Source organism: Amblyomma mixtum, chromosome 2, assembly GCF_055824585.1.
Source record: "Amblyomma mixtum isolate Tamu chromosome 2, ASM5582458v1, whole genome shotgun sequence".
Lineage (NCBI taxonomy): Eukaryota > Metazoa > Arthropoda > Arachnida > Ixodida > Ixodidae > Amblyomma > Amblyomma mixtum.
The window spans coordinates 24,571,098-24,596,412 of NC_143013.1; the positions used below are offsets into that span (position 1 = coordinate 24,571,098).

The 25,315-nt window shown below is 53.1% G+C and overlaps 1 protein-coding gene across 6 annotated transcripts in view; it reads right to left on the reverse strand.

Moving 5' to 3' along the window:
• Positions 1 to 25,315, reverse strand: part of PlexA (plexin A) — a 329,472-nt gene that overhangs the window by 89,947 nt on the left and 214,210 nt on the right. For 5 of the 6 annotated variants that reach the window (XM_089570875.1, XM_089570874.1, XM_089570873.1 and 2 more), the window contains one exon: positions 14,606 to 14,643. The gene's annotated coding sequence lies outside the window, so the exon portion shown is untranslated. Of the gene's footprint in view, positions 1 to 1,918; positions 2,232 to 14,605; positions 14,644 to 25,315 lie in introns of those variants that run through there. The other variant, XM_089570877.1, reaches the window with a different exon arrangement.

A 25,315-nucleotide genomic window follows, 5' to 3' on the forward strand; every position in this document is an offset into this window, starting at 1 on the left:
CGGTTTGCTAAGCGACAACACAGCGGAGCTGAATTCTGCCTGACGCGATACTGTGATGGCCAACATTAGGCCACGGCGGCGAACAGGTGACGGGAACATAATAATAATGAACATTAGTACCAAACCCATGAATGCGATGGCCGAGAAATTAAACAAAAAAGTCAACTTTCTAATGAAAAGACTCGACGATCTTGCAGGAGAGCATCAAAATCGTACGCGGGAGGTGCTGGGTTCGAATCCTGTAGCCATGACGGTGCCTGCCATAACCTACACAACAGTACTCCTAACATACGCGAAAAGTGTTAAAAGACAACACGGCTACACAGTACCAAAGAAAAATGGATGTCTCAGCAAAGAAGAACCCGCAAAGTTCACAGAGGCGCCTAAAAATACCAGAAAGCTATGTCTTTTTTGTTGTTCAGCGGACACCCAAGCGCTTTTCCGAGCTAGAGCTGAATAAAAAAATACAACAGTGAGACGACTAAGGTAATCCGTCGTTCGGAGATGGCTACTCACTGCGCCCTGGATGCGACCGCAAACCGAGGGCATTCTGATCATCATCAGCTGAAAGGAAGCTACCTTCAAGAGCACTTGCCTCTATAGCCACGTTTACATGAATGCGACAGAAGTCGACTCCAGTCTATTTTTTGAGGGAAAGTGCAAAAACGTCGAGGAAGTGAGTAGAGGGCGAGTCACGCCTTTCCCTCTCAAAACTTGCTCTTTCCCTCAAAAAGTTGACTGGAATCGACTTCCGTCGCATTCATGTAACCGAGGCTTATCGGCCAGACAATATTTGCGAAGCGGTGGTACAACGAAAGTTCGCTACGTGCCGTAAACACTTGGAGACGCCATCACCGTGTCACGAACGGACAGCTTGGCCGATAAGGTGAGCCGCCGATAGCGGCACGCAATAAAAAGACACGGAGTATACGGCTCCATAATTTACGACTTTCTGCGCGCGTAGCTCGCGCAACAAATGCCAGAAGGATGAGTCGGCGAAGCGTTCTTTTCCAGATAGCCACGGCAACACTGTATCCACGTGACGCGCCAAAGCTGACCGCCGGAAAACGAAACACGCGGCCGTGAAGCTTCTGCTCGTTGTTTTTCCCCCTACTGTTGCTTTATCGTATATAGCGCTTCCCTATTACGCGAGGAAGCGAAATAAGAAGAAAGCCTATTGCAATCATCTTAAAAGTGAAACACAAGAAAGTCTAGCAGTTCGGCTGCTTCAAGAACGATCGGCTGTACCGCGACTGAGACATACGACGGAGAACAATGCAGACGCCGAAAGGTCACGGCTGCCAATTAGTCAAAGCGCCTCCACCGGAGGAGCTGCAATTAAAATGCCTGTTCTGGAAGGCGTCGCCAAATGCTCGTGATTCACAAGAAAAAAAAAAAAAAAGAACGCAGGAGACGATCGACAAACATAGCGGCTACATTACGGCTTGACGAGACGAGCACGCCAGGCGACTCGCTGCGATGCGAACTCGCCGCTTAGTTGCGAGTGTGACAAGCGCAGCTCAAGAAAGGGCATCTAGAAAACAGCGCCAAAGAAGACAACAGAATGCCATGTACAGCCCTGCTACACATGAGCCAAACGGCACGCCAATCTCGCGAGGGATGGAGGATTAACTTGGATAAACAACTGGATCGTTCCCGCCGCAGCCGGATCCCAGACAACAGTCCCGCTCACTCCTCAAGTGGAAAAGCTGGGGAGCAGCATAAACAGCTCTAATCGGAAGCGCACGACCGCCAGCCATAAATTAGCCGGGTACTCGCGAAGCGCTGACATTAAAACCCCGGCAGAGACGAAGGCGCAAGTCGCACCAGCGATCGAAGCCGCAGGAAGACAAACACAAAGCCAGAAAAAAAAAATAACAAAGCGGCCTGCCAGCGCCGACGACGTCGAGGGCCTCACCTCAGCGAAAGACGAAAAACGCGGTCGCCGCTCCTTCGACCGAGCCGCGAAAATCCCCGCTTGATCCTCGACGTTCACACACACACACAGCCTTCCTCAGCGTCCCCGAAGCTGCGGCCGTCGCCAAGAGGAGCGTGGGCGAGGCGTGTCACCGCGGCGGCGGCGACGGTGAGCGAGCGTGGTTCCAAGGAGCGGCAGCCAGCGCGCGAGCGATATCGGGACGGCCGGGCTTCCGCGGCGGCTCGAACAAACAAGCCCCGAGAAGGGATATAGACACGGCGGCGGCGCAGCACGGGTGGGCGCGCTAGACGCCGTCATACGTGGTGGCTGTTATTCATCGTCGTCCGTTTTCAATACGCGCGCTCGCTCTTTCCCCGCTCTCCGGGGAGACTTATCGGCCGGTGACGGCGGCGGCCTCGAGGGAGGCAGTGGGTGCGCGAACGCGGGCGCTTAGCTCCTCGAAGGGAGGCAGAGACTCGGCGGCCGAGATACGTCGGGCCTCTTCACGCGGCGGGACACACAGGGCCGTCTATCAATTTGCTCTCGAGCGGCCGAGGCCCCCCGCTCCAAGCTGCCTCTCTCTGCGCGTCGGTTCCTATACTCGGTCACACGTGTGTGCACAAGTTTCTCCGCCAGTGTAAGCCGCTCTGCTCTCCACGGAGATGAGCAGGAATGGAGTGGCGTCGCGGCCGGCCCGGAGTCCGCGTATCAGTGCACTCGGCTAAACAATGAGGCAAGCCCCGAAGTGGAGAGGCCGCGCGATGTGTACACAATCGAACGCGTATGCAAAGCAGGCTCTGTGGGGCTCAGCGTACACAGACGCGCGCACCGTTAGGCGACCTTTCGAAGCTTGCATTCGCTACCGTGTAGCACCCAAAGGGCTTTTATGAGCAAACACAGGCTCGCCGATGAGAGCGGTTAGGAGGAGAGCCTGAAACAGGGACGGGGAGCCTCTGCATGTGTACGCTGGAGCGGCTGAATGCCACTGCCAAGTGCGAGCTACTTCTCGCCACATATGGATCGAGCACAGTTTCTACAACTCGGCGGTTCGCCACGTTATTTATGCAAATGAACAGAACAGTGCAGCGCTAGCGTCTTCAACGGAGGGGGTGCAAACCACCCGACTGTGAGAGTAGGCCGCCGCCGTCGAGGCGGCCAGTTTCAAAGCTAGCAGACGTACTCAACTGACGCGTACTCAGCGCGCTTAGTATCATTCGCTGGCGCTGCAACTAATAAGATTAACGTTTATCGCAGACGTCAGGGCGCGGCAGACAACGACGCCCAATAGGAACTGCAAGAAAGGAAAAACGAAAACACAGAAGGGGAAACACCTCCTCAGAATGGCATGCATCAGACGTGAAAATGAGGAGGTTACGGAGAAACCAAGAGCGGGGAAAATGTCTCACTTTGGCTGGACACATCAACCATGCCGGGAGGAAAGGTATGACTAAAGTCGAAAAGAAAGTGCGGGGGGCGTACGGTACACGCACGATCCAAGGCATGCGTGGGTGGTGAAGGCGTGAAGAGCGATCATATCACCGCGAGCCGCGGTGGCATCCAATCAAGAGAGTCAGACGCGGGGCTCGCAAGGTGTGCAAGGCCCCGCAGCTTAGCGAAGCAGCAGCTACAACGATTCACGGGAACCGCATCAAATATTTAACCAGCCTCGCATCACCCACGCCCATTTCTTCTTTTCTCTCTCTTCCTCTCTCGCACTCGCTTCGATTTTCTAGGCGCAATGCGCGCTCGCTTTGCAATTCGCCTCCGTAATGGCACGCTTTCACGGCACCACGATAACGATCAGCGCGGCGTGCGCGAGAGACCCATACCTGGCGCGCGGCTGCCGCTGCCAACTCCCCCGAGAGGCGGAACTCGCTCGCGATCGAAGCCGGGGAACGTGCCGCACACGGCGGCGGGTCGCGAGCCCGCAGTTCTATAGACGCGGGCGCCGCTGAGACGCCATCAAAGATTCACGCTTTCGGGCGGTCGCCAACGCATCGCACCCGGCGGCGCTGACGCACGAGGCACGTCGGAAGGTGCCAAAGCGAAAGTCGGTCACGCCGTGCATGCAGCGGTGGAAAGCAAAGCGCGTAATGTATGTACTCTACGTACGGCAGGCCAAATCTTTAGCTGGCGTGCGCGATGGCCGCTTTTCCTGCGCTACTGCGCTTTGCGACGAAGCAAACCTGGGGAAAGCTCAATACTAAGCAGAGGTTTAGTGAGCCTCCGCTTACATTTCATATCTTAGCAAGTTTGCGCCGTCATAAGCTGCGGGAGCACGGAAAACGCGGTCGTCACGCACGCCAGCTAAAGATTTGGCTGGCTGTACGTATAAAGTGAGCACTATAGGCAGAGATGGTAAGGACCACATCATCCCCGCGACTGGGGGACGAAAGTTACACGTGTCTGATTTTGTGGTCCTGATCTCAGATGCAGCCTGCATAGTTAAAATAGTTCAGCATTCCTGAGGTTGTAGAAATGATGCCGAGCTCATCGGGATGGGGCAGTTATAAAAAAAAAAGGGGGGGGGGGGGGGGGGGGGGGGCGTCAATCGTCTCTCTCTTAGCGGATACCTCAACTGCGCGTGAGGGGAGGGATTTAGGGGGGGGGGGGGGGTAAAGAGGGCACGGAGCCGAAAAATGAAGCCAAACTCATTCAGTTTAGGTGCCTTACACACATAAGAACGGCTCACGCAGGCACAGATCATGCGCAGGCTACTGACACGACACGACAGATGCGGTTCCGGACAAACACGAAGCCGATCGAGCTGCATTCGAACGAGCTCCGTGAATTGTCGCCTCCGCGGAGCTGCCTCACTTCACTTTTCGTGGCGGTAAATTGCTCGGCCACAAAGTAACTCCTCGCATGGCCCCTGGAAACCACGCTCAGGGCCGCTATAAAGAGATCCCACCGATACAGCGACCCTGAGACTACTGGCTCACACAGGGGAAAAAAAAAAAAAGAGAATTGCTTTTTCATGAGAATATTCCGATGACTTGGAAGCCAATCATTATTTAAAATAATATCGCTTGCAGACTATCTTGAAGAGCTATCATGCTAACAGGATAGTCAAGGAACGATTTTTTTTCTGTCACATGTAGTAAAACCCGTACGAAGATTTCTTGCTTCCCAGAGATAAAGTTCAAATTCCCTTCTTAAATTTTTTTTTATGTACCCGTCTTTTACGCACTCCACTGAACCAAAATACTTTTTTTTTTTTTTCAAAGATCTACTGCGTGGGAGTAATTCATTACACGGAAAAAGTAAGAGCTGGAAACTATCTATACCAAAAATAGCTCCAAAAAAGAACGGAACGCAAAGGCCGTTTTAACTCTACAAATCTACACAGACGACCCAACAAACGCTAATCACAAAGTGAACAAGACAGGGTAAAGCCTCAAGGTGCTTGCCAACGTTTCAACAAAAGGACTCTTCTTCGTCTGGGAGGACAAGTCCTCTTGCCGAAACGTCGGCAAGCATCCCTGAGGCTTTCCCTTCCCTTGTACACTTTGTGATTGTCGAGAACCATCTGCCTACCCTCTCTCTATCATGGACACATGAATACTGAGCTTGACGAGCGCCTGCAACCTCCACCGCCAGCTGCAAAAATGTTGCCAGGGAAGACAGAAATGTCAACAGCCCTGCGAGGCGGACCAGGCGGGGCCAACGATGGGCCCGATGAAAATGGGGCCAGGCAGACAGACAAGAAGCGGGCAAAAATGAAGAGCCTCTTCGAGAGACGGTCGTCCCTCCTCATGCACGAGATACGGGCGTTCCAAAGGTAGCAGCTGCGGAGGCAGCAGGGTGCAATCGCCGAGGTCAAGGAGGGAAAAAACAACGCGTGGGCGCCGCCAAAGGATGCCGCGCCGACACGCGCGCTGCAAAAGAAAGTACGCTGCAAAACGCGCTTACAGAGTCGCTTCGGTCACCGGGCTAAGTTCAAGACAATGCTGGTTAGCCGAGACCCGTGGAGCAACCGTCCAAGGGGTGGGGGAGCGCTGATTGAAAGCGACGGCGGAGGCTAGGCAGAATTCGACACCGTAGCCCGGGCTGCGAAAGAAGGCGCCCAATCGCCCGTGAACGCGACGCAACAATGGAAGTGTCCGGCTCAGCGCTCTCCGACGCCCACGACGCGTCAATGGAGCGGAGGCGAAAGGCCATTTCGGAGCCCGCCCGGAGCGCCCTTATTATTCCGAACGGCGCACCACTGAACGCGCGCAATGTGTGTGCACAGCGCGCGCGCGCAACGCTCCGTGAATAGACGCGGACTCGACGGAGCGCGTCAATGTGGCCGCGAAAGCGGAAAAACTCGCTCGTTCCGGCGCCCGACGGAAAACTGTGTCAAACGAATACGACCGGCCGCCAGTTACTCCGCTTTTCCTCAAATGCGTGCACGCCCTGGCTGCCATAAACGTCCCCCCTCGTGAGAAGCACCGCGCGTGTATACCGAAAAAGCATGGCATACTGTGGCGCGAGTCCAAAGGAGGAACAAGCGACAGCGTGGATTTTTAACGAGGGCACGTCTTTCCGCTGCAGGGGTTTTGCTAAGAGAAGCACTGCCAAGATGTCGTTCACGGTAGGGAAGACCCCCATAGAAGACAGTTTCCGACGAGAGCGCGAAGCGCTACACACAGCAGAAATGGGCCGCATTCGCACTGCCTGGCGTGCACGGAGCCACAGGGTTGAAGGTGGGAAATACAATTTCAAAATTAAAAGGGCTCACTTAATGCCGAAAAAACAAAAATGCTTCATTTTCACTACTGTCTAAGTGTGGCAGACCACCCCGTCGCGGTTTAGAGGGTCAAAGCCGGCACACATCCCAAGCGTTTCGTATTTGGGAACCATTATCCCTGGGCGTGCTGCGTCCATACTTCAGTCTAAGATTACAATATGCATATGCGCAAGTGAACGGGAGCTTGTGACACCCCAGTGACTACGACCACTACAGTGAGCGATAACGCGTGCCGTCAAGCACTGACACCAAATGTCCGCTCGCCTTTGGAGGCCAGCACGGAAGCCAACCAGACGGACATGTCACCAAATGCTAGATTAATGACCTCAAATTGACAGGTAATTCACATGGCAAAATGAGTCTATCCGTGGGGTACCAGCGACTGACGCGCAAACACACGAACACGAAGCTCAGCTGCACAAACCAACGGCTCGAACAAAACATGCGCAATTCCTACAGGAAACTAAAGGAGAGATACTAGCAATGGCTACGCAACAAAAAAGAATTTGAAAAAGTGCATACGGGTCGGCTTCGGTGTTTTCCGGTTTCTTAATCCCTGCACAACCCTCCAGTCTTCCCAGATGAGACGCCGTACCGCGTGCCTCTCTTCCACACTGCGCGCGTCCTTCCGAGCAGTTCGCCGTGAAAACGAAACTCAGCGCACGCGACACAAAATAACCGGGCGGCCACACATCTCGGCGCATCGCGAGTCCAAAATTACCCGGGCCACTGAAGGGCACGGCGGGAAAACAAACACCGGGCCTGCGCACCGGAGCAGCAGTCGTTACAGACCCGTCAGGGAGACGCTGGAAGCACGGTTACGCGCAGCTGCTACGGGCGTGGCAGCAGCAGCGACAGCCCCGGGGAAGCACGCCAGAGAATCGCCGACGAAAAATGCGAGTCCAAACGAGCCCGCCGCCACGCGCGCAGGCGAGGGTAGCGGGCTAACGACTCGGCCCATCGGAACGCGCTTCAAAGCGGACCCGCCGCCGTGCGAGCCCCGAGTCGAAGAAGCTGGCTCGTCTTCCACAACAAACGCTACCAAAGCACACACCGATGAAGGTTGGGGGAAGGGAGGGGGGGAATGAGAAAATAAAGTGGCGCCCATCATTTCCGCAATGGGAGATTAGACTAGCCATGATCAGATGTGAGAAGTGTTCGCCCAGCTAGAAATACTTTCCCGTGAAACTAGCGGACACGTACAACGCGAGCTGATATGGAACTAGTAAACTGCCAGTGTACTATGCGGTATCAGTGCACTTTAAAGATGGTGGTCGGAATTGCCAGAGCCCTTCACTACGGCGTCCCTCATAGCCATAAACTTAACTAAACAAGTAAACTGGTTCTGAGGACATTAACTGGCGTAGTAACTGTCTCACTTCTCAGTGAACACCTCAACCGCGGCGTGAGGGAAAGGAGGAAGGTGGGAGTGAGAGTCCCAGTGCGTCCTAGCTTCGTCGTAGTAAAAAAAAAAAAAAGGAAGCAAGACTACTTCGTTTGTTAACTGACTCTCGGTGTGTCCTGGCGGGGCTTTCGGTATACTGCAATCCGTTTTAATGCAAAACCGTCAAACGGTAAGGAAAAAAAAATTGATTGGTTTTGGTTTTGTGGGGTTTAACGTCCCAAAGCGACTAAGGCTATGAGAGACGCCGTAGTGGAGGGCTCCGGAAATTTCGACCACCTGGGGTTCTTTAACGTGCACTGACATCGCACAGTACACGGGTCTCTAGAATTTCTCCTCCAAAGAAATTCTAGCCGCCCCGGCCGGGATCGAACCCGCGTCTTTTGGGTCAGCAGCCGAGCACCATAGCCACTGAGCCACCGCGGCGGCTAAAAAAAAAAAACAAAAAAGGAATTGAAGGAAAACAGTGCATCGTTCACTTTGCGCAAGCGGAAATAAAGACCGAAAAGGCAAATTACAGTTCATGGTCTGAGACACTCCGGCGCTTTATATGGGTGTGCGAATACGCTAAAGCCTCGTTGATACGCTCCCAGTTCATATGAAATAAAGATGTCCCATAGAGCAACAAACCTATTTTTCTTCCAATTATTACGTCCATGGACAACACGGTTTCCTGGCTCCTACGTTCGACCCACTTCTGGTTGTACAATACGTTTAGCGACCAACCACACATGCACAAACATACGAGTGGGCCGAACGTGGAAGTTTGCGAGAGCTGAAATGCAGCGACAGTCACCTGACGTGGTGGTTTCTCTGCAGTACCTCCGTGCAAAGGGGAGAAGCATCCACATATAAACTGCTTTAACGTACGAGTTGCCAATCCATCGGGGACGCGATATGGAGAGAAGAAACACCGCTGCTGCTTCGCAGTGCCTAAGGGTTAGGGGGCGAAACATCTGAGATGTACAACGGTGGGCTTCCATACGAGAGAGCAAGAACACCTCGACAATAACAGACCCCGGTGACTACCCCGCAGTGCATCAGAACAAAAAGACGAAGCATCAAAAAAAAAAAAAAAAACGGAACAAAAGATTTGGGCAGCATTCGTTAGTGCCATCGGCGTATCGAATGCGTTGCAGAGTTTATTCCGCGCTAAGGGAAATTCAAATGTGGACCGACTTCTGCAGGCACTAGAAAAGGAGCTGCACAGATCTTGCGCGCAAAGAAATCCTAATCAACGTTTTTATGAAGCGAAAGTGTAAATTCAAAGCAGTGCCTCATAAAATAGTTACCTCATTTTTTTTTTACAATACCGCGGTTTGCATCACACCTTTTTCCAGAAAATACATTTTCTTCCCCAGTCTTTTTAAAAGTGCATCAAAGAAGTTCTACTGTATACGAAATTTTATAATAGCGAATCAAATATGCTCCTACTCAATTCGCCCCAAGTGCATGCTCAAAGTCATTCGAAACAAATCGAATACCTTCTCAAGTTTTCAAATACTTTTAAAATAAACATACGATGTTCCCATAAGGTACGCCGTAGTTTCCTTCTACGTCCTAACCTCGCACCAAAAAGCTTCATTTACTGTCTTTTTTCTTTATTTCACGTACGCATATCCTTTGGGCACGGGTTACACGGAACTCTTGACATAGACACGGGACCCTCTCGGGCAATGCCACCGCTCCCGAAGCGCCGAGTGTCGCCGCCGTCGACGGCGGGCGGGCGGGCGGGCGCGTTCGCCCAGCTCTTTTACCGCGACCGGCCCCCATCGTCATCAGAGAGGGACGATTATGACGGCGGCGGGAGCGACACAATCAGGAGAAGCGCGAGCTTCACCCTCTCCACTCTCCCTCACCACCACCTCGCATACACTCAGAGGGCAACAACAACGGCAGCAAGAGGAAGAGGAGGAGGAGGAGGGGAGCCATATCGCGGTAACAGCGCAATGACCGGCGCGGGATGAAGAGGAAGAGAGAGGGCGTTCAGGATCGATGCTCGCCACGAGAGGGAGAGAGCAGAGCGCGGAGGCAGACCCGAACGACGACGACGACGAGGCGGCGGCTCCTCGTCACACCGACCAGGAGCAAATGAACCGTGCGAAGGGTTCATAAAACGCTCCTCCGCTCGGAGGACACCGACGGACACCGCCCGGGCGAGCGAGCGAGCGAGCGGTCGCCGACTCCCGTGTAACAGCGAAATTCGCGTGAAAGGAGCGCCCCCGGGAAGGGGTGTAGGACGGACGGAGAGGCGGAGAAAAAAGAAAAGAAAAAAAAACGCGTTAACCCACCGAACCCTGCGAAGTGCGCGACGCGGCAAAGCGACACGAGAGAAACACGCGAGCGCGCGACTTTTAAAAAACAAGAACGAGGAGAGAAAGACGTATACTGTACAGGAAAAACAGGGAGAAGCCGGACAAGAACAAGAAAAGGGGGTCCTAACGACCGGCAGACACACATTACGAGCGCGCTGGAACGCGCACGCGCGCGCGAGCAGCGCTCGGGTCATAAAACACGCCCGGGATCAAGTGCGCGGCATAGCGCCGCTCTCGCGAGTCGAGCGAGGTACCACCACTACCCGGCGGCACCTCAGTTTTACACTGATAGCAGGGGCAAAAGAAGAAAAGAAAAAGACGACACGGGCTGCTAAGAGCAAGACGAGGGTCAGAAGTGAGCCCTAAATGAAGCAGCAGCAGCGCGCGCACGCGAGCGAGCCGGCAGTGGAGGTGCTCAGCGCATTTTACTCGCCTAGGTACGCGCGTCGCCGTCACCTTGGGGAGGCGGCGCCCGATCGCAATCGGGGCATGTAGTAGAAGTGTGCCGGGCGGAGTGCGCTGGCTGTCTAATATCTTTGGCCGCTTATGACCGCGCGAGGAATTCGCTCGTGTAATGAACGGAGCTTCGCGCCGCTGCCACTCCTCGCGTTCCGAAGCTGCGGCCCCGTTTCCGGAACGGCGCGAAGACGTAACCGCTTCCGCACCTTGGGGTGCACGCGGGTTCGTATGATGGCGTCGTGAAAACGGCAGTATACGCCTCCGCTCGGGACCCTTACCTCTGCCGCGCACAGGAGACCACTTCGGACGGGCCGCGAGGCCTAAAATAGAGGCTACATTATACGCCACGCGACAGCTCCTATCAAAAGGTATATTAAATGCAATACAAATACATATTGTGAGCATTTCGCTTCTTTAATGTAGCCAAAAAATACATGCCGGAGAAGTCGATCAAGACGTCAAGCGAGGGGCGTATTTATGAAGGGAAGAGGGTGGGGGTCGCTCCTCCGCCAAGCAAGACATTCCACACCAGAAAACCATGGTCACCTCCAATGTTGTGACGAGAAAAGTAGAAGAAATATGTGGCTGACTTTTGATGAAATATGCGTGACTGACATCACTGAAAGGTGTTACAATCAAATTTTGTATCGCTGATGGGCAGTCGGTTTATCTGCACGCACTCGGTTAGCCTTTTTTAACATAAAGGAGTTTTATTTGAATGCAGGCTAATGAAGTCTTCGCCTCGACACCTCAACGGAGACACGAAAAGAAATCACACGGAAAGAACGTCTTCAGCACCAGCAAAACACAGGCACGTCCGATAGCAGCGACCAATGTTCTCGAGCCACCTCATGCAACTTGCTTCACCTTGGGGGTCTACACGCGCGCAGTGTAACGGTTGGGGCGTTTTGCTCGACGTGTTCTATCTAAAATAACTTCCTGTTCCAACGAAACCTCGCAAGAGTGAAGCAACATCTGTTGTCGGCATGCCAGACCGGTTTCGAAGTCAGCATCGCTTCAGCAGCCCGTGTAGCGGAATTCGGCCGGCTGTGGATTTCTTCACGGCCGTGTAGCGCAAGACCGATGGAACCGCAATGGCAGCGCATCCAGTGACGAGGATAACAGCGGGAGGCTTGCGCACGACGAAATATGCGTGCAACGCATTCGCAGAAGTGCTTCGCTAAGAAAGGCAAGAGACGTTCTTATTAATGCGAAATCATTACTTGGCTATGTCGGCGAGGTCGTGTCCGCAAAACGTGTTAGCAGCAGTTGTGGCGTCCTCCGAAGAGGTATACGATCAAACGAATGGTTGTAATCGATAGAGGATGATGTGCGGGTGATGCACAAAAAATATGTCGATAGAATGAGTTAATTAATTAGAGCAAAAAATGTCGAAAATTGACTAAATAGCGTGGACGTCGATATAGCGAGAGGGCGGGAAAATAACCGTGGACCGCAAAATAGTGAAAAAATAGAAAAAGGAGTGGAAATAAAGTTTGATAAGGGTGGAAACGTGTTTGATGAGTGATAATTAATCTAACAAGAAACTCTAACATAGATTAATTCATTCATTCATTAGAAGCAAAGGTCGTTGGACGGTCGAATAGGCTGGACGGGGATATAGCAGACGGACGGAAAGGCAGCAATGGCGCCAAATTTGAAAAACCAAAATGCGCGACTGATGCGAAAATGGATGCAATCAGAGTGAATGTGCTTAATTAAGGTGATTAATTAAGAAAATCAGAGGGGCAAAAAGAGACAACGAGTGATGTGGGGGCGTCAATGCTTTCGCAATTTGCCGATGTGGGTTGCCGCAGTGATCTCAACGTTTTTGAGTTTTCGATCACAACGCAGCCATTGGTTGAGAGCCCCGCAGGAGAGTGAAGCAGCCAGCAAGCATTACTGCAATCACGTCTCAAAAACCTTTCACTGAAGAAAAAAAAAATAAAGAAAGAAGACATGGTACGCTGACCACAGACTGACTAGAAGCCGTGCGCACTGCTAATACAGAACCAAGCCTGCCCTTGCATCCTTCAGCGCTGCGCACACCAGGATGGGTTCGAGACGGGGAAAAAAGCAAACAGTGAAAACCGATGCACCGCCGACGAAAGGCGTTTCAAGGCTTTTTGAGTAGAGCCATTTGTCAGTGTTCGACGTGCTGGGGTTTTTACAGCACTTACTTCGCCACAAAGGCAGAAGGAATGCACAACCGCCAGCAAACCGATGCACGGTGGCCATCTCCTGCCGTTTCCCAACACGCTACACGCGAAAGGGCTCGCCGCTTCGGCGAAAAAGAACACCCACCTCCGAAGACTGGTCGCACCAACAAGGCAGCCGCGTGTAACCACACTACCTATGCAGTATGTATTGCAAGTTTAGGAGCAAAACCGGTCGACGAGACAGTGCTTAAAATTCAATGGGTTCAAACGGCTTTTTTTTTTTTTTTTAACTCTGCCTGCCTGACGTTTTCGCCTGCATGCAGCGGTGTTTAAGGGGCAAGGAATAAGGGGCGGAGGCCAGGAAATAACACGACACCGCAATAATCTGCGAGGTAATCATCCAATCCGAATAAAATCGGTTTAATACGCAAGAATCCACCTTTGAAACGCACCCCTACGCTGAGTCTGAAGGCAATCGAAAGCTGGCGCCCAAGTGTTTGTTGGCTGTGTTGGCGGCCAATCCTAGCGACATCAGGAGCGCAGCTTGAGCCGAGTCAACGGCGAGGGGCGAAAAGAAATCGACACGGAATAGAAACGGAATGGAACTGCTATTTTATCCCGACCCTCGAATCGTCGTCCCCTGCTTTCCGGGAGCCTAGGCTGCTTGCTAGGCCAATAAAGCACCAAACGCGCGCAGCCCAGATGACCAAGGAGAGGGCTGAGTCGGGCTGGTTGGTTCATGTTGAATGGTACGGCAAAACAGCGCTGACGGACGGGACGGAAGAAGACGAGACAGACACCACATGCGCTGACACAACGCATGTGTCTGTCTCGTCCAGACGACGCTGTGCGATGGGACCGCTGTTTGAACTTGCGCCCGCCGTGAACCATACGTGACAAGTGACACAATGTGGAGGAGGGTCGAGGCTACACACAGTAAGTTGTCAAGAGTACAGCGACGCGGTTCCTGCCTCTCGCAGTGCTAAAATGCTGGCCAGAGGAGACACCCGTAGACGAATAAAACTTGCCTGAGTCGTTCGGGCCACTGCCATTTGGCTCAGAAAGCGTTCGCGACCCTCTATGTACTATCGGGGACAAAAGTGGTATACTCCACGCGGCGGGAGCCGGAGCAACGGAAAACTTGCGGCATTGTGACGAGCTGAAGCACGAAACATTAAAACGAGCCAAGCGACATGCCTCCTGATAAAGCTCACGCATGGGCGGTCTCGATCCCAGATGACGCCTGTAGATGGCGTTGCAACGCAGTTTTTCTTTGCTCCGGCTTCCGCCGCGTGGAGTATACCATTTCGGTCCCCGATGGCAAGTTCGCTAAAAACGAACTACAAACAGTCTGGAAAGCAGCGATCGCTACGACTCCGTGCGAGAGCACATCCACGGCGGGCATGTTCCGCTAAACTGAGTTTAAATAAAAAATTCACAAAACGTCAATCAGAAGTGAACCAAAACTCCCTTATTCTGATGAGTGAGCATCAATGTGCCACAACGTGCACCAATCGGAAGCCTCGATGTATTTACGGATCTCAATTTAGGCCTATTAATAGGAGCGCCTATAGTTCAGACTGAAGTGAGAGGTAGCCTAAGCGGCGAAAAGATACTTACCGTAATTAAGCCTTGGTAATAGGAGGAGCGTCATCAGTCTGTAAAGAGAAAAAACGGTATACCTCAGTTAGGCATAAGTCCAGAACAAATAAAAAAAAGTCACCACATCACAGCGAAGACACAGGGTAACTAGTTTACTTTAGAATTTACAACTTTATAGGTCACAAGGTGTAAGCTTGCTCTGGAGAATGCAGAAAAAAAGAAAAGAAAACGGATACCCAAAACGCGTGCAGTGCTACAAGGCTGGGCGCATGCCTTCGAAACTGCATCACACGACTGTAGATTTTCAACTGCGCGAGTATCAAATAGAAACGCACACATGAATTGCCACGAATGAGGGCACATACTTAAGTGTTCACTTTGGAAAAGGAACAAGTCGAAAGTGAATTAAGGCACGACAGCCACTTCACCAAATACCGAAGTTTCCGCCCCGATGAAGTACGCGTGTCGACGACGCAAGCATCTCAGTGTTGACGCAAAACTAAATATATCCTAAGAAGGCAAACAAAGTGTAGCTTACACATATCCATTGTTCGCGTCCGCGCCGCTGCGCATACTTTAAGACAATTTAATCCTTTAACAACTTTCGGCGCCAGTACATGAGGCGTCTTGTTACCTGGCAGCCAGTCGCAACGCTGCCGACGGCCGGGACGGTCACAAGACACACCCCTGTTTCCCATTCCTGGTGTCGATCCAAGACAGCCTGACTCACACCGAAAAAGCAACTCGATGATACATGCGCACGCATAAACGACCGCATCTCCGCATCGCGAGCCGCTCGCCGATACACGGGCACGCTAGAAACATCGCGCCTCAGCTCGAAGGTCACGCATCAGTTTCCCACAGGTTCCGACACGGAGCGAAGCGACGTGCACGAGGATCGAAGGATACACGAGCCGTGACGCCGAGCGAAATAACGTATGGAATAAACGTCGCGACCGACGAGGGGGAATCTGCGGAAGCCGAGACACAGGTGGGGGGGACCGAATAAACGAACAGAAACGGAAAGAAACGCGAGAGGCGAAAGGGAGAAGAGTAGGCAAAAAAAAAAAAAAAGCAGCAAGGACTGACGCGCAAAGTTCCGCAGTTACACAACCGAGAGATGACAGCAAGCACAGAGAGAGAGAGAAACAGACAGCGAGAGAGGGAGATAGAGAGAGAGCTCCTTATCGTGCGTACAAAAAACGGCAGCCGGCCGGGGCTCCGAGCTCGGATTACGACGCCAGCCCCGCGCGATGGGGCACTAATGGCCGCCCCGGTGAACACGACCGGCAGAGCTCCGGTCCGCAGGTACACGGAACATCCGACCGGCCGACGCTCTCTCCAAGTATTCTCCCTTCCCGCGCTCCCTGCAATAGCTCTCCTCGCTTCCCTAGGTCCCCCCCATACGGCTCTCGCATTACGGCTGCCCGCTCCTCCGAACGGACAGGCCTCGCCGGAGTAGGGACGGGAAGGGGGAAAAAAAAAGAACAAAGGCGAAGAGGAGCAGCAGGCGAAGAACATCTCATTCCAATTACCAAAATGCGCGGCCGGCGACGAAAGGGCGGGGAGAAAATAAAAAAAAAACACTCGGGAAGCCAGTCAACTGAGACATCGAACGTCGCTTTGCGAGCGGCGCGCTGAAAGATACCCGAGTTTGCGCGCTCGCTTCGTGGAAACTCCCTCCTGCTCTGCCCCAGCTAAAGACGCGAAAATACCGTTATACACGTACTCGTTTTTGAAAGGGCGAAAAAGAAAGAATATAAAACAACCTTTATCGTGCTCCCTTAGTACAACGAATCGCAAAACGGCGCATATTTGAAGCGCTTTCAGAGCAAATCAAATTTCCCAGAATTTCAGGCAAATATAGAAGCAGTTTCGCCTATCCTGCCATACCCTGACCTTCGGACACGGTTCACTACGGTGAAAGGGGGGTCGGTGTACGAAAACGAAAGCAAAATGCAATTTTTTCCTCATACTTTGTAACACCGTATGACTCCAAACGATGCTGTACCCTTTGGCCAGCGTAAACTGAAAGATTTCATTTGGTTCTGTCTTGGTATCTCTGCATTAAATGCATGAAATTGAAGTGAACGTCAGTAGCCTATTTCACACGCGTTTGGTGAGGAACCAAGCAGCTCTGATACAGCAACGAGGAAGCTTTAGCAGCCGACACGCTAGGAGTACCGACGCCGTTTGCAGCCAGATAATTTCATGCATTCATCGGAAACGACCACATGGCCACGGACACCGTACATTAAAGTGAAATTCGGCACACAAGGCTTGTTAGACTAAAATCCCTCCAGTGTACACAAGATTGTCGCAGTAAAAGCTCCACAAATAAGTTCAGCCTCGCAAGTAATAGCCGTCCATCGGCTCCACACACCACCATGCATTCATCCATGTTCCCTCCTATTATAAGAGCAGAAAACAGTTCGCGCTACCTTAGGTTCAAGCAGTCCTTTCGGGTAGCCCACTATATGACGACCAGCTTTTTCTGCGAACGGCACTTTTCTAGATATGCGAGCATGCTTAGCAGAAAAACGCACACGCCTTGAAACTCATCCGACTTTACAGGCGAGATGCGGGCAATTTCAAAGTACCCATCAGAGCACTGTTCGTCCTGCAGTTCAGTGCATAGCCTGTTCACCACACGCAAGCCAGCGAATACGATGTTCGGTGTCCCGTGCAGGCAAATAAACCGGCTGTACGAAATTACCTATTGAGGGGTGGAGCCACAGCAAATCCAACTTCCGTTTGAGAAGGATTCGGCACAAGGACGTCGCCGCACCTGCGGCGCACCAAAATTCGACCGCTCTCAACGCTTGCCGTCCGATGCAGAAACCACAATCGGCGTCGAAAGCGACAGAATGATGTAACGGCTCAAATAAGGGAACGAACGAGCGAACGCAATTACGAACTGGGAACACCGTCGAACAGAGCCTTTATGCCAGCTGGCTCGCGTTCAAGGCTCTCGCGTTGAACAAAGGCCAAGGCCCACGATTATAGGCACACACTCGCCCGTACGGCGCAAATCAAATCGATGAGCGCGAAACACAGCGGGCCCTTTTCAAAAAGTCCATTAGCGTCGCAGCGGCACAGAAAAGGCATCACCAGAAAACAAGCTGCATGTGCGGGTTCGCCCAAGTGACAGCTCACGGAATCGTGACCGATGCCAAACCTAAGGAGTCAATCTGGAAGCCGCCAACGCCGAGGCGTCGCTCTCTCTCGGACATTTCCGGCGATCGATTGGAGCAACAAACGCCGCGGCGAAGCGATAAGCAGGAGCCGGCAGAAGCCTCGCGAGGAAGGGAAAGCTGTAGCTCAAGGTGGGACAGCGGGAGAAGGGTGCGGGCGAGGCGGCCGAACCGAGTTCCGCGAAAGGAGACGAATAAGGGCAGGCAAACGACGAGCGCAGAGGCTTCCTCGCACGCGGGGAATGATCGATTACCGGGGAGACCGCGGAGCGCGAGTGAGAGTTGCGGCTTCCGCGACGCGCACGAACACCGACCACCACGTTACACTGTGCAGCCCCGGAACATCTAACGAAGAGATCGCACGATGAATCGCGCGCTCCCCGCGCGCAGTCACGACGCAACCGAGCAGGCTGCATGGAGTCGATTACGAAACACCGCGGGTGGCAGGGCGGGCGAGCAAGAGGGTGCACAGGGTCGCACAGGTCCCAAATGGCATCGCTACGAAAAAGGTAATTTAACTTCGGAGATGCCATTTTTTTTTAACCACTTCTATCTCCGCTGTTTGTCTCCGCTATCGCCTGTATGTGCGAATACATTGCCTACCATTTGGGACAAATAAACTTGGTTGGATCTAGTGCATGTCTTGTCCGCTGTCTGAGCCCTCATGGTGCGCAAGCTAAGCGAAACAACGTAATAGCTATGAAACAACCAACGTCACTGCCTTTGCCAAAACGACGGGTGTTTTATGCGTCGATTGCAAAAACAAGGGCTGACGCCACTGTGAGCCTGGAATTCTGCCCCCGACCACACATCAAACTTTCAGCTAGGCACCGATATCTCAGTACCCTGTGAACTTCGTAACCTCCCGCAAGTACGCCACCTCCTACTCGAGGTAAGAAACACAAGCAGACGAACCTTACGGAAGACGACTCGGCTACGCGTAAAATAAAGAGAGACTCTTAAACGCGATCTAAACTCATTAGCATCCTGAGATGGCAAGAGCAAAAAAAAAACATCAAAAGCTCCAAGAAAACGTTCGGAGAGTCGAAAGGAAGCACCGAACATGCAATCAAAGCTGCTGACACAAGGCAGCGATAAGGGTCTAGTAGCAAAGTAACAAAGCCGGTGAATATGCGTTACGAAGTGCAGCAGCAGCGCCCAATAAAAACGGCACTTTACTCGTTAACTTTCTTGGACATCGCCGAGTACGGAAAAGTTAACAGCGGTGATTACACACCTGAATCTTCTTCAACAAACACACCTCCGTCTTTCGTATTACAGTCTTTCAAAGCAGAAAATATAATGACCCAGAGAGTGAATAAACACAGAACGCCTTAACTAGTCCGTTCTAATAAACTGCTGCATCGTTTCTAGGAAGCATACCACTACTTTTTTACAGAGACAAAATCGCAACAACCAAGTCCAATCAACAGCGGACGTCCTGACGAAAGGGCGACCTTATCGCCGCTCTCAAACATAACGGCAAAAACGCTATAGTGTTGTAGGAAGCCGTTGACGCCAAAGGGCTCGAACACGTACGCCAACATTATTCTGGCGCGCACCACGCTCCTGCACAGCTGTCACCGTTTCAGCACTTCCTTGCACGCTTGCCTCGCAAGACCTTGCTGGCATTTGTTCCAATCTAGAGCTTCCCAAACAAGTGCAGAAAGAGAAAGGGCAAACAAAGAAAGAGAGGTCGCCACAGACTCGGCGGCTTGCAAGCGTTCGTTGCGAAATGACGGCGAGACGAGAAGTCAGACAGGCGTCGGCGACTTCTCGAAAGAGGCCTCGAGACGAATCTAAAAAGGAAGCGCGGCAATAAGCATTCCACGAGTGCCGCTATTGCGACGCAGAGGGAATGCGACGGAGGGGGAAAAGAAAGAAAAGCGAACAAGTGGGGCGGGGACGGCTCATAAGTTGCGCGCCGTGGTAAATGTTGAGACCTACGGCGCAAAGTAACGGCGCGGACAAAAGGTAAAAACTGCAACGACTCGCTATCAGTAGCGAGTATCAACGACACGGGTCAGTCGGAGGTGTTGCCTAGACTACTGTCCTGTGTCCCGGTAAGCGCGGTCAATGTTACGCGAGCGGGCAGGAAACGCGTGCTCAAATACCAGAGGAGAACGCAGTGGAAAGGACTGGCCACATTTGGTGCTCCCGGGGAACGGTTAGTCAGTCCGTGGGAAGACTGAACGTGGCGGGCGTCCCCTCGAACCTAGTCTCCGAAAGAGCAGCGGCTACTCTTCGATGCACTAACTTTTCGTGACACACTTAGCGCGCAAAATCAAAGCCCCCGCCGCATTTGAGACCTTTTGTTTCTTGAATTTTTTGTACTCTGGGGAGCTGGGAACTAGTCAAGCTGAATTTTCAGCTTTTTTTTCCCGCACTCCCTCACTTCATGAGTGAAATAAAGAATTTATTATTATTATTATTATTATTATTATTATTATTATTATTATTATTATTATTCTGGCCCAAAGCAATAGCTACCATGCTGCATGGGTGGTGCACTACAGAGCGTGAGATCTGAGAGCTATAGGTGCCAGTGCGGTTCTCGATCGATGCCCCGCATTACCACGCGCATTGGCGCACGGCGATTGCCGTTTGGCAGCAGGACAGCGGACACACACACACACACCGGCCCCGCCGAAGCCCGCGGCGGGGTCGAAGTCCGGCCGCAACCTATGCGGGCTAATGCATCCCTCGCCGACGCGCTCAGTCGACGACCTATAGGCGCCGTCGATTACGCGAGCGCTACGCACGCACACACACACACGTACGCACTACCCAGCGAAGGCGAGCTGAGGGTGCACCCCTACGACGGGAGAGCGGGACAACGCCCTCTCTGCCCTGCTCACACAGTCTCATCGCTTACACGCATGGCCCGCAGTCCAGTCTGCGCTGCGCCTCGGAAAAAATGCCCCGTAATAACGGCTTCGATCCGGCGCTGCCGACCCGCAGGGCCGGTCACGATGGCGCCCACCGCTTAGGCGCCTGCACGCGCAACGGCCGATTGCGCAGGAAGACGAGTTGGTTCGGCGGCCTTCGGCGCGTGTCCCACAGCGGCCGAGGTCGCCACGATGCGCGCACGGGGTGCTGCAGGTAGAAGGATGCAAGGGGGAGGGGGCTGACGCAACGGCTTCGCGTCGACGAGACGCACGATTAACACTGGTCGCTGCGCGATGGTGCTACGAGTTACGTGCGTTTTGCTTAGACGTCGTAACTGAGGCTCCGCGTGACAGTGACCATATAGAAGGAGACGGCGGAGAAACCCGCTTTACAGTTGACACGGTATACTGCGCCCGAATCTCACGCCACTCGTCTTCTGCGCGGGCCTACACCGCGCTGAAGCTTCGGCGCTTAGCGTTGTGAGCGACAACGCATTTAAGCCAGATCGAAAGGAGCGCGAAAAAAAAAGATGAAATATATTCACGAAGCACTGGGTACTGCGTACTGCTAAACGCATTCATTCCCTAGAATTTACCATACAAGCCAATGTATTCCATGGAGGCTACCTTCTTTGTCAAACTGCTTGGTTTTCCTCTCCCTCCAAGCACACCTTCCAAAAATGGATAACATAAGCTTCTATCTACCGGACCATCTATACGAAGCGTACCCTTATATCCCGAAAAGCTATACAAGCTGGCTTGCATCGTCGCGAAAACTGCTTTCCGAGCACATTACCCTAGCCAGTTATGAAACACGCTCTTCATCCAGCAATAAACGAACGCCATTTCAATTACGCAACCAAAAAGGCTGTGTTACCGTCGAGTGCCTTTTACACAAACAGCACTCGCTGCTCAACTTCATTCCGATCCCCGCCAAAGCACCCTCGACAAGGGACGCCAGCTAGGGCTTCGCGCCTGACGCTGCTAATAAATGGTCGACCCGGCACGATTTATCCAAAAGGCTCGTTCGAGAGAGGGCGAAAAAAAAAATTCAAACTGAAAATCCCGGGCGCGGGGTTCAAAAACAGCGGCGCGCCCTAATTACGCGCGCATCGCGCGCGGGTCACAGAGAGCAAGCGGCGGCAGCAACTCCCAAAACCAACAAATCGATGCGCGCCGCGATGGGCTTCGCAAAACGCCAGCATAACAGTGACGCGAGGGGTGCGCATATACAAGACACAGTGCGTGCTGCCACCTCTCGTAAAAAAAAAGACGGGAGAAATAACAGCAGCGCCCGCTGCAGCGGCAGCTGATGAAGCTTTATTTATTTACGAGGTATTAAGACGCACAAGGCAGCTGGAGTGATTGCGGGCGATGGAGAACGACACGCAAAGAAGATGAGGAGGAAGTTAGGGAGCGAAGGGGAGAGGGTGCCGGCGGCGCTGAGCCAAGTGCAAGAGCACAGGCGTCGCGCGAAACGACGCACCATCGATGCAAAGACGGCAGAGCACTGGGTCGTGTGAGAGGCCGGGAGGAAGGGGGGGGGGGGGGGGGGGGGCAGGAAAAGGGCGGGAAAAAATGAGAGCCCGAGCGCGCGTAGATGCAGGAACAAGAGGAAGAAAATCCGGCCGCCCGAACAAGGTATCGCAAAACGAAGCACGCATTCGCGTGCTCGTAAATAAGGGGGAAGCAACGGCCGTGCCAGCGACAGGAGCAGCGGCAGCAGAGGTGGAAGTAAGCAGCAAGAGAGAGATCAGAGTCAGAGCTGAGAAAAATCGGCGCGAAGCGGCGCGGCGAACGCGAAAATGGAAAGCCGCGCGCGCAGGTCGACGCATCATCCTCGCGCACGCTAGACAGAAAGAGAGAAGGGAGGAAGGCGAGAAGGGTGAGAGAGAGAGAGAGAGAGAGAGAGACAGCAGGAAACCCGAAAGCCAGACGCAGCATCAACAACAACGGGCTCCTCCGCTAACGAGAGCACGGATACAACGCCGCGGCCCGCTATTCTTCATTACTGGGGAGTCCAGGAAAACATTAAAAAAAAAAAGGGGGGGGGGGGGGGGGATGCTGATCAAGCTATGTCTTCTTACCCTTTCTCCTTCCTCTCTCCCCAGCCGTGTCTTTAACGCGGCGCTTCAGTTCGAGCGCGCGGCGCTCGTAGCGCGTACATAAAAAAAGTGGGAAGATCAGACCACGAGGTATTCGCTATACACTATACATAAGCTGCAACCTGACCGCTTACGGGACGAGAGAGAGAGATTTGCAATCGGTAAGAGCGAAGAGGCGCAGCGCAATGCCCGGAACTGAGTCGTACGTCGCAGAGTTTTTTGTCTCTTCGTTTCGGTTGCTCGGCGAACAGCTCCACATAGATGGAGAGATAGGTCGGCCAATCCGGACTTTGGCTGAGACGGAGGGGGGGAACAAGCTAATCGGATTGGAAAAGCAACGGAGGGGAGAGAGAGAGCTCGGGGCCAGCGCCGGCAATTTTCGTTGCGCGGCCATTAATTACCAGCGCGGCCTTTTTTCCCCCTCGCAGTTATATAACACGCACCGCCAGCAGCGTCTCGATTCGGCAGCCCTTGGGGCGTCATCGGGAGCAGCTGAGCGGATTCTCACGGTCCTTATACGCGCAGAGGGCGTGCAGCATCGTCGACTCGAAACCAAGACGCCGTCCGACCGACGCGCGCGGTACTTTATGCCTCGCTCGTTCTATTGAAGATGCTCGTCTGTGCAGCCGTCCGCATTCAGCGCAAGCGATCGCGAACCTCCGCCGCTCATTACCTCCGGCTCAATTAGCCCTTGCCGAACACTGCGAGCCGCGAACAATGCCTGGTGACTAGCTCAAGCGAGCGGCGACAAAAAAAAAAAAAGAATATCGAGACAGAAACGCGCCGTACTTGGGACGGTGCGAAGACTCTTATTCACACCCGATTCTACTAACGCTGCTTCATCTCTCGCAATCCATTATCGTGAATATGGAGAGAGGCTTGTCACTGTGCTTGCTTGCTGCAGTGAATAGCGCACGTTACAACGGCAAACGCTGGGTAAGGGATAGAGAAGGGCTGTTACAGCGCGCAAGCCGGTCTATGCTGACAGGATGAATATAAGACAGGACAGGCACGACATGTCAGGAAGCGTACCAACTGACATGCACCCCCGGGGACCCGTTTCGAGCTCGACGGCACGGCAGGTGGCGTCGAGCTATCAAAGACCCCCCCCCTTCCCCCGAGCTACTTACGAGGTAGGCTCCTTAATCACCGACAACTCCAAAGAAGGGGAAAAGTCGAGCTGTTACGTTGTCGCATACGATGAGAACACACTTTCACGAAGTGTACCTTGGTGAATGCCAGACAACTTGAACTGAAGTGGATACTGAAAATAACGCTCCCTCTTCGACATTTCCCCCATGTTAGTACAGGATGACCCAAATTGGTCATATCACAGTGAGCTGGGTAATTATTCGCCAAAGTCTTGCAACGTCGCACAGAGCTGACAGCAAGCAACCCCGGAATAAGAACCGTAAGGAAACGCTCCTAAGGCCAGGGGTTATACGAATAGACGAACGTATTCGACGACGTATTCAACAGTAGACTACGAATAACTTGAACTCTAAGGGGGCAGACCACATGTTCAAATTATATGGAGTTCAAACTGAGGGAAGCTCTTTTAAAAGCACGTCTGTTCCGGAAGTTCGAATTAAGCGGAACAAGTTAAACCGTACTCTCATTTCACCACAAATCAAAACTGCCGAGCAAGCTCAGTCTCCAGGGAGAACTGGCCGGCGCCAAGCGAGCGAGCTCCGGGCGCGACGGTCGGCTCCAGCGCACACCGGCGCGAAAGGCACGACCCTCGCGCACGATGGAATCCGGAGGGGTTCCCCTCGGCTCGCATCGCGATTCACGATCTGCGTTCGCGCATCCTTTTGTCCGTGGCCGCTCCGCTCACGCGCGCGGTCACGGGAAGACGCTGGGATGAGGCCGAGGAGCGTCGCCCTGGCCGGGACCGGTTACCGTAACACGGTCCGCCATCGCGGCGAGGACGCAGAGAGGGAGGATGACCGCGAGAGAACGTCGACCTGCCACTCGCTTGGCGTAAAAGAGAAGGCGGCTCTCGGGCGCGCGTGCGAGCAGGGACCGGCGAGGATTACACCTGGAGGAGCTTACCGGGCGCAGAGCAGGTCAAACATCATCTGGCTTTGTGCATTAAAGCTCCTTTCTGAACCCGACAAGACACGCCGGACGGTTGGTCGTCACTACCGCCATCTATTTGTTTGTTTTTTAAAGACCACACAAACAAACAAACAAACAAACATAAGGGTACGCGGCTACACCGAGGGCACTGCAAAGCAACGCACTGGGCCTTGACTGAGAAAGGCGCGCGCTACGCGCCTTCGTCTCGGAGCAGGATTACGAAGGACGGAAGGGAACAGAAAATTTTCGCTCGCACTGTCACAGCGTGGCAAGACAACATACATACATAAAAGGCGCGCCACAAACACGGCCAGGTGACGCACCTCGAGCCCGCTGTAGCGGTATAGTTAGGATGCCCCCATCCCTCTTTCCTTCGCTTCCATGCAGATAAGCTCTTGTTTCAAGCTAACGCAAAGGAGCTTTCCAGAAAGAAAGAAAGAAAAGAAAAGGAAAAGGGGA